At 39.6% G+C, this 8,880-nt stretch overlaps 1 pseudogene; it reads right to left on the bottom strand.

The window, feature by feature from the left end:
• LOC118333924 overlaps window positions 1–5,636 on the bottom strand; it is a 19,171-nt pseudogene extending 13,535 nt beyond the window's left edge.
• Window positions 5,637–8,880: the final 3,244 nt, after the last annotated feature.

Below are 8,880 nucleotides of genomic sequence, written 5' to 3'. Positions count from 1 at the left end.
AGAAGAAGAAGAAGAAGAAGACCGAACTTTCTGTCAACCTTTTCATCAAAATAACTCAGTTTTCATCCTGGCCACTCACCAACCACCCTTAAACCTGACCCCACTGTGACTGGCCATTTCAGATCTCATATATCTTCATGTAAGTTCTGTTGAGTTCAGCAGATGAGACTGTGTGTGTGTGTGTAATATCTGATTGGCAGCACCCTGGACTGTTCCTATAATCCAGCCAGTATGTGGTGGACAGTGTGCTGCTGTCTATAGGCTTGGCTTCAGTAAGAATCAAATAAGGCTGGCCGGTCTCACAGGCTCATCTTATGGCTCATCAGTATTTCCCTCTTCATTTCCCACAGCAGCCACTGAGCTGCCGCAGCCGGGGAAATCTCTCTTTGTCTCCCCGGTTCTTGTTTTCATTCTCTGCCTCTGTCTCTGTTCATTTCCCATGGTTTCCATTCAGTCCTGCTAGCCTGAGGCCAGCATAAAATTGGGCAGCTCAGGATAGCAACTAGATTGTTTATACTGCTGCGCCTTGGCTGTGTACACACACAGCTGCGCATGGGGCATTTTCTCACCTCACTGGTCTAAACTAAACTCAGTATTCCACATCACAAGGTCACAGCCAGACAGGACCTTTATTTGCCTGCTGTGGTGGGCGCTGTCACCCAGCACAGTCTGACAACCCTTCTGAAACACAGATAATATGTCAGGGACACAAATCACCTTCTATAAATAATTGCATTTTGTGTAAATTGCTTGGATTGAACTGATTGTCCTTTTTATGACAAAGCAATTCACTTAACGTATTGTATGAAGCTGTCTCCTCCTGTAGGCTGTAAAGGTGGCTCTGAAAAGTTTGTAGCTTGCTCTGTCGTGGAGGACGGGAGCTGTAGTCAGCTTGGATTCCTACAACCAGAGCTTGTGTGCCGTTAGAGTTGAATGTGGCACAATGAAATTAATTTGCAGATGTTGGAAGTGTGGTGACATAGTAGCTACTTGCCCTCAGTCGGACAGTGGGTTAATAGATGGGTTTCAAACTGGGGTTCATGAATGGGTTGTAAGGGGTCCCCAGCAAAACGAGGAATAGAATATTTTAACTTTTATCAAATTATTTGGAAGTTGGAACAATGGAAAAGTAGGGTTGACCATTTTTATTGATTATTTTTTATTGATTATTTTAAAGTGATTAGCGAATGGCTGCTCGGAGTTTGTGCTGCTGGCCATCTAACAAATGTAACAGAGGTGTGAATTTTCAGTGGCCCCCCCGATTTGATTTGATCATGACTCACCAATTCAACGCTTCAAATGCATTGAACGATATTCACTGCAACTCAATGCATGTTGATGTCCACTTTCAAAATACATGGTGTATATTATATCACTCGCTGCTCATCTCTGCCTCCCAATGCCATATCTATCAACATATAAATTAGCCTAACATTTTTATTTTATTTTTTTTTACGTTATTTTTTTGGCCTTTTGTTGGCTTTATTGATAGACAGCTGTAGAGAGACAGGAAAGGTGGCTGGAGAGAGAGGGGATGACACGCAGCAAGGGCCACAGGTCGGATTCGAACCCGGGCTGTTGCAGAAACTCCGTATATGTGTCGCCAGCTCTAACCGAGCGCCCAATTAGCCTAACATTTGCTCATAATTCATGTGACATAATGATGTGAAATTTTTGGTCCAGCTGAGCTTGATCAACAATCAACAATAGTAGACTATACTTTTGTGTATACTGCAAACACCCAATTATGTTCTGTCAGTGCATCGATGCAGAATCCTCCACATCCGCATTGCAATGCGTCTCAGAAATGAGAAATTTTCACACCTTTAAAATGTAAGTTCAATATTCATTTTCTTTTAACACTCTTTCGGTCTGTGTTTTGGCTAAATGCTCCACTACGTTCATCAGCTAGTCTCTAACTGTGTCAGTCTGCTGTTTGCTGCTGAGCAAGTAGTGTACAGTGGGTTCTTAGAGCTTTGTCATTAAACACAAACGCCTGCTGCTGCTAGGAACCAAGTTGATGAGAGCAGAGAGAGTAAACCAACAGTAAAGTTGTGGGCTGTAAAGTCAAAACAAAGAGCTGAAAGAAGCCAATACGTTTCATAGAGCTAAGGGGAACTGCAGAGCTGGGTGATAATTCTTTGTGGAGTCATCACTTCCCAATGACAGTGATTTGATCCTTTGTTAACATAAACATATTGTTTAATGTAGCTTTAAGCCTAAAGTTATAGGCTCAGTAAACTTGAGTACCAGAAGTAAACATTACCTTATAGCGATGAGATCAACCCACAGCCGTATGAAAGCCATCTGAGGTCCGAAGGTTTCCATTATATATGTGTAGTGTCCACCAGACTTCTTAATAGAAGTCCCCAGCTCAGCGTAGGACAGGGCTCCTGCAGGGACAGAGGTGACAGATTAGCTCTGGTTGGAACAGAACTGTCCCAGAGCTGTTAAACTGTCTCAGCTGTCTATAGAAATGTACAGTCTCTCCCTGGGCCCCATGACCACCCAAATATATTACTGTGGGAGCCTCTTAGGGTCTCAACCCATAACTTAAGGAAGAAAGATTTAGGTGGACGGATTTTAATTACAAGTTTAGGGAATGTGAATTAAGGGGAGCAGGAAAAGGGGTTAGAGAAGGGTATTCAAGGATAATGTGCTTGGGTCTTTCATTACAGAGCAGAAAGTGAGGGATTTAAGGATACCGCAACAATATATGCTACAATACACAGATGTGAACAACAACACTTCAGCACTGCCTCCTGGAGCACCTGTATTCCAACCCTGACTGCTAGAAATTACAACTACATATTACTGAGATTTTTTCCAATTACATATTGGTGACAAACATAATCACTGAATGTATTATGTTCAGTGACCAGTGGTTTTAATGAATGAGATGTACCACACTAGAGTCACAGGGTACATGTACAAAGACTCCAGAGACCGGGGTTTATGTCGTCTGCAGTGAGGTTTAGGCAACAAAAGCAATATGGTTCAGGTTAGGGAAAAATCCTGGTGTCTTTTAAATGCTGATAAATGGGATGCCAGTGCCTCAGTATACGACTGAACATTTTAATAATGCTGTTGTCACTGCAAGCAGATATTTTATTATGTTTTATAAGATTGGATATTTTGGCAGAAAATTTGGTAGATTTATTTCCAAACAAGCAGAGTTGGTGATTGTTGGAACAGTACAAAACATAAAGATGATTTGGGTGAGTTCTATTTTGTTTGTCCACTTTGAATGAAGTTACAATGTTACAATGATATCTGAGGAAAATTACTGTTTTTGTCTATGGAGTCTTGTTGTGAGCGATATCAATATTAGGGCTTTTTCTGGTTAAACAATAGGTCTATCTCTGTAGGGATAAGTGAATTAAGGGTTTATTTTGGTAAAACCAGAGTTGGTGATTTTTTAAAAGACTGTGGAAAGACTGGTTTTAGGCGAGTTTTATTTTATGTCTGTCCAGTTTGAAGTGTGTTGAATTGCTAGGTTGAATTACTGGTTTTGTCAATGGAGTCTGGTTGGTGGTAGTGCCCATTGGTACCACCTTTTTTGGTAAGTTAATTTTGGTAAGTTAATTTTTTACAACCTTTAACAACCTGCCACTCAACAAGTTGGGGGATAACTGTGGCTTCCTAATCTATAATGCAGAGAGTTTATCATTATTCAGAGTGCACCACTCCTATTTACTACAAGATGTGCAATTACTGTTTTTTTGACAGCAAATTGTGATCTACACTCCTTCTTTGACAAGACAGTGAGCACCCTTCCTGCAGCCTCAAGTGGATCAGGATTGGATTCAGTTCCATGATCACAATGACTGGATTAACCTGTTTGGGGGCCCGGGGAGGTAAAACATGATGTTGGGAGGCCATGTTACATCCAAGTTCTCATCAAGCACCTTCCACACAGCATTTTATAAATGGTAGCTTAGTTATATTTTGCACAGATACCCAGAAACTAACCAGTACTGGAGTACTATCTGCCCCAGGTTCTGTGTGCCAGTTTGAGGTCATTTGTTTGAACATAATATAAAGTAATACAGTTTGTTTTGTCCACAGTGTGATTTACTTTGGTGCAACGTAAGTGCAAATTCCTGTTGTTTAATTTTGAAAGGTTGAACATAAAAAATAGCTCAGGAGTTCCACACAAAAGCCATAGTCCCCTCTGCTTCTAGAAATAAAAAAGGACAAAAAAAACCCACAGAAAATAGGCTTACCCTTTCAAAATAAAACAATGGTGTTTGCACACACATCACACCTAAAGACCCGGGTTTTTAATAAAATTATAGTTTTTAGAGGAAATGTTTTTATTCTCAGTTATAACTTTTATGGTATTTTTGAGCATACAGAATAAACAAACTTGATGCACCGTAGTTTTGTTTGCGCATACACTGCACAGTTTATCCTAGGTGTTTAGAAATTAAAGACTATTTTTGTACATACGTTGTATATAAAAATCAAGCATAACCTCAATTTTTATTAATGAAATAGTTTTCTTTGAAAATAAAAACCAAGCCTAATCTTTGTTTTCAGTAAAAAAGCAGGAATTTCTATGCTTAGGTTACACATAAAAAGCTTTGAAAAAAATATTTTGGGGTATTTTATACCTTTTTTTTAACAATAAGAATTTTTTTTAGCAGAGGTTGGAAGTCAAAATCAAGCTTGAGCATTGTTTTTAGTTGGTAAAAAAACAATATCAACCTCAGTTTTGTAGTGAAACAGTATGATCTACACATGGGTTGCTCGTAAATACAGAAGAGAATTATGGCCACGTGAAAAAGAGTTCTTAATTTATTAAATTTAAATCTTAATTAAAAGTTCAAAAGAAATCTGAGTGTTGTTTTCTGAATTCCTAACCCTCTTCCGTACATAAAGGCCAAGTTTAACCTATAGGTTTTTAATAATACAGTATTTGTGTTTATAATTGGAACATACTTAACAAGCTTAACCTCTGTTTTTAGTTGTCAGAAAGTTGTTTCAGTTCCTCCTGGGTAGTTGCCTTTTTATTGACTTGTGGCATTTAATTGGAAAACTCCCTTTGCTGGAAGAAGACATCTGGTGCGTCACATTGCTACACTTCTGTTTATTATTTCCTCCATTTGTTCCCGGGAATTATTTCATCTGAGCACAGACAGTAAACACATCTTGAGACTTCCACCTCTACCAGCACCTTCTCCATCCGATGCAGCAGCTCTCACAGCAGGAGACACATCTCTTCCATCTGAAACATCTGTGAAGCAACTCACCGAAGAGTGACAGCACCCCGCAGGCGATCCACACTATCAGAGACATCCCAACGCTGCCAGAGTGCTTCAGGATGCCCTTCGGAGAGATGAAGATCCCCGCTCCGATGATGGTGCCGATGATGATGGAGATCCCTCGGAGCAGGGTCACCTTCTTCCCCAGCCCCACCTTCCTGTCGTCCCCGTCCTGCAGCTTCCCGCTGCCGTCCGACAGAGTCCCATTTGGGGAGACTTTGTGTCCATTTGCTGCCACTTTTCCATCTTTTTGAGCAGATGCAGACTTTTTGGTCATTTTTCAAACACTGCCTGACACACACATACACAAACACACACACACACACACACACACACACACACAGTCTCTCTTCTTTTGAATGGACTCAAAGTGTGTTATACCTGGGATCTTGTTCCTGGGTCTAGCCTGGTCTCACTCGTGTGACTGGTACAGGCAGTTACAAAACTGGAAGTAAAAACTAAAATACAGGAGGAAAGCCTCCTTGTTCTGTCTTTTCTCTCCTCACTCTCTCTCATCTTCTCTTCGCTCTTTCTCTCTCCTTGTCATTCCATGCCCTGTCACGTCACTGCAACCGCCTGGAGGCCTGCTCTGCCCCTGTCTGACTTACCAACCTTTTTTTCTCTCTCTATCTTTTTCTCTTTTTTTGTTTACTCTTGTGCGTATCGCTGTCTCATCCTGCGTTTTTGCTTACTGTGTCCGGGCCCCTTACTCGTATTTTCCTCTCCCTAGTTCTTTCCTCTAAAAGCAGCTGTTTTGTCACTGGGGTGAGGTGTTCCTTTTGGTGCAAGGTAAATCATGACACAGCAAGGAGGGGTTCATTCAAAAGTTACTCGCCACATCCGGCTCTCTGCTCCCTCCCCCGGTTTCGTTTGGTCCTTCTTTACCTGTTTTTCAATTCAACATGTGCCTTGGTTTGTAACACACTTCCCGTTTACATTTAACAACATTATCAGTAGGACAGTTGGGATCAGACCGAAGACCACTTTAACAAGGTTTCACAAGACTTCTTTCATTGTGGTGGTGTGGTGAAATGTGAAAGAACAGTAACTAGGTTATGTTGCAAACCCCTTTACTTGGAACAGATCCACTCCAGCCACCACACTTACCACACGCCCTTATTTCTGTGATAGTGTATTTGATATAAGAACACTTACAACAAATGCAAACCAAAGAAGCAGAAAAAGGAAATGAAACACTTTTTTATTTTTAGCTGGTGATATGTAATATTTGATATTGTAAAGATACAATCCCACCCAGGTTGGAGAGTTGTAAACTACATGTAATTAATCTAGTACTCTGCTTAGTTTAGAATTTTGTGTTGTGAGTTACTGAAACTCCAAACAATTTTGGGCCATAAGAAAAACATTTTAACATTTTCATTGATTTTTTGTTTTTCCACTGACCCTTCCGTAATTAACTTCCTCCTTTTTTGTATTTAGGTATGCTATGTGCTAGCCTTGTCAAATGTTGACAAAACGACAACCACATTTCAGCTCTACACAGTTAGGTAGCTATCTAGCTAGCTTGCTTTAGCACATAGCTATCAAGACTTACTAGCAAAAAAAAAAAAAAAAAAAAAAAAAAAAAAAGCTAGCTTTACAATGGTCATATTAACTTTCTATCAGGATATTAATTAGCTAAATCAAACGATTAGCAGTTACACTTCATTAATAAGCCCTGGCCCTTTTAATTTTACTTCAAATAACTGATCTGAAACTGCTAATTTTTGGACAGGCTTTTTTCATTTTGCCACAAAACTCAGCAAAGATGGAATCAAATTGTTTATTAAAAGCAGAAATGAATATAATTTATTGTATAAAATAAGCTATTATAAATATATCAATACTACTCATTCATTTATTATTTATACATGGCTTTTTTAGCATTTTCAAATGCGGTGTCTTTTCAATACTTTATAGCCTACACATAGCATTATCTAAAGTACAGGAAAGGAGAAAGTTGACTGAGTTTCTGACGTGGCTGCTCAACTGTTATTGGGGCACAGAGTAAAAAAGGGGGGACTTTCAGAAGGAGTCAATTAACCCCCTTTGGAACCCTTATCATAGAACCTTATAATCCATCCCTGAAGTGCATTCACAGGACAGTGGCTTGCTTTCTGAGGCTGTATGGAACTGAAGCTGCCATTGTTGTTGTACTATAAAGCACAGGAAGAAGTGGTGAGAACCAGGGGGCAGTTGGAGCCCACAGTTCATTTTTGCCCTAAGGCTTACTAGCAGGTTAATCTTGTCCTGCCGACCAAACACGAAGATAACCAACAGAAATCTGTCTGTCATGGCATGTATGGTGCTACTTTGGTGAAAAAAATCACCTTTTAGCTGTTTGACTTGTTAATGGATTTACAATTTATAGTCAGTCTGAGTGATTTACAGTCTGTCTCCTTCTGAGGAATGTCTGCCTATGTCTGCATTTAACATTGTAAACTTTGTTTTCTCCATGTTGTGATTACAGTAATGTGTCTAATGTGTCTAATAGTGGAAATCCCCATAAATCAGATCCTTGGAAGTGGTGTTGTCTGAGGCTTAGATGACATCAGGTAAGCTGTCTTGTTTAGAAAAGTCCTGGGCTTTCTGACAGTTTGAAAAGTTAGTTAGTCTAATATGTCCTGAACAACAATGACTCGATCCAAAAACACACAGAAACAGGTATAATCTGTCACTCTCTTGTTGTCATATTATTATACTACTGGCTAGAATCCAGTCAAATGAATGTGATTTTTTATATAGAACATTACAAGGCAACCTGACGGCTTTATACCAATATAACAATATACAGAAGTCTAAATTTTTTGAGAAATCACAAGCTGAATATTATTCTCAACAAGTAACCAATTTTTTTTTAATAAGTTAAAATAGGACAGGCAGTGGAATTATTTTGTAAAGAGGGCCCCATGAAAGTGGTTCGCAACATAAATAAATGAAATTAATTTGAATACTTTTGAAAAGCAAGCACATACAGGAGCAGCCTCTGCCATTCCTCCTCTCCAAGACAGCGTGGGCAGAAGTGATACAGTCTGCCGCTCAGGTGGAACAGGTATATAGTGTGCCCAAACCAAGTTTGAGATAAAGACACTGCAGGGAATTCAAGGCAAAGTCTACATCTTGTTATAATGGCACACTGGAGATTCCAGGAAACCCCTCAACAGTGATAAATACTGAGTTCTTTACACAACACAGTGCTAGCAATCTTTTCAGTAAAGTTGCGCAACATTGGGAGAGTTTTGCATGTTGGTACATGGGGCAAAATACTGCTGCGGAATTATTTGTCTACATATTGCTCAACCGTTGTCTACTGGTAAAAAACGATAAAGGTGAATGAATGTTTCTGCTAACCGTTTTCCTGGTGTGTTGTGCATTCGTTACTATATTTTAAAAGTTTTTTTTGATATGCTGTTCCTCTTATCACTGACATTTTTTAGCCACAGCAGCAAAACTCTCTCAGAATCAGCTTGGCTCCCTTAATGTGCCAGTGCATGATTGGGATGGTGGTAATATAAATGACTGCAATCCGATCAAATTCAATATCCACTCCACAAACGTAGTTTGCTTGTTTTGACAAAGCCAGATTTGACCCAGTTATCATTTAATAATCAAT

The sequence above is a fragment of the Morone saxatilis genome, unplaced genomic scaffold (genome assembly GCF_004916995.1).
Source record: "Morone saxatilis isolate NCDOM2014 unplaced genomic scaffold, NCSU_SB_2.0 Contig22, whole genome shotgun sequence".
Classification (NCBI taxonomy): domain Eukaryota; kingdom Metazoa; phylum Chordata; class Actinopteri; family Moronidae; genus Morone; species Morone saxatilis.
The sequence above is the reverse complement of the archived record's forward strand: the minus strand, read 5'-3'. Positions and strand labels throughout refer to the sequence as shown.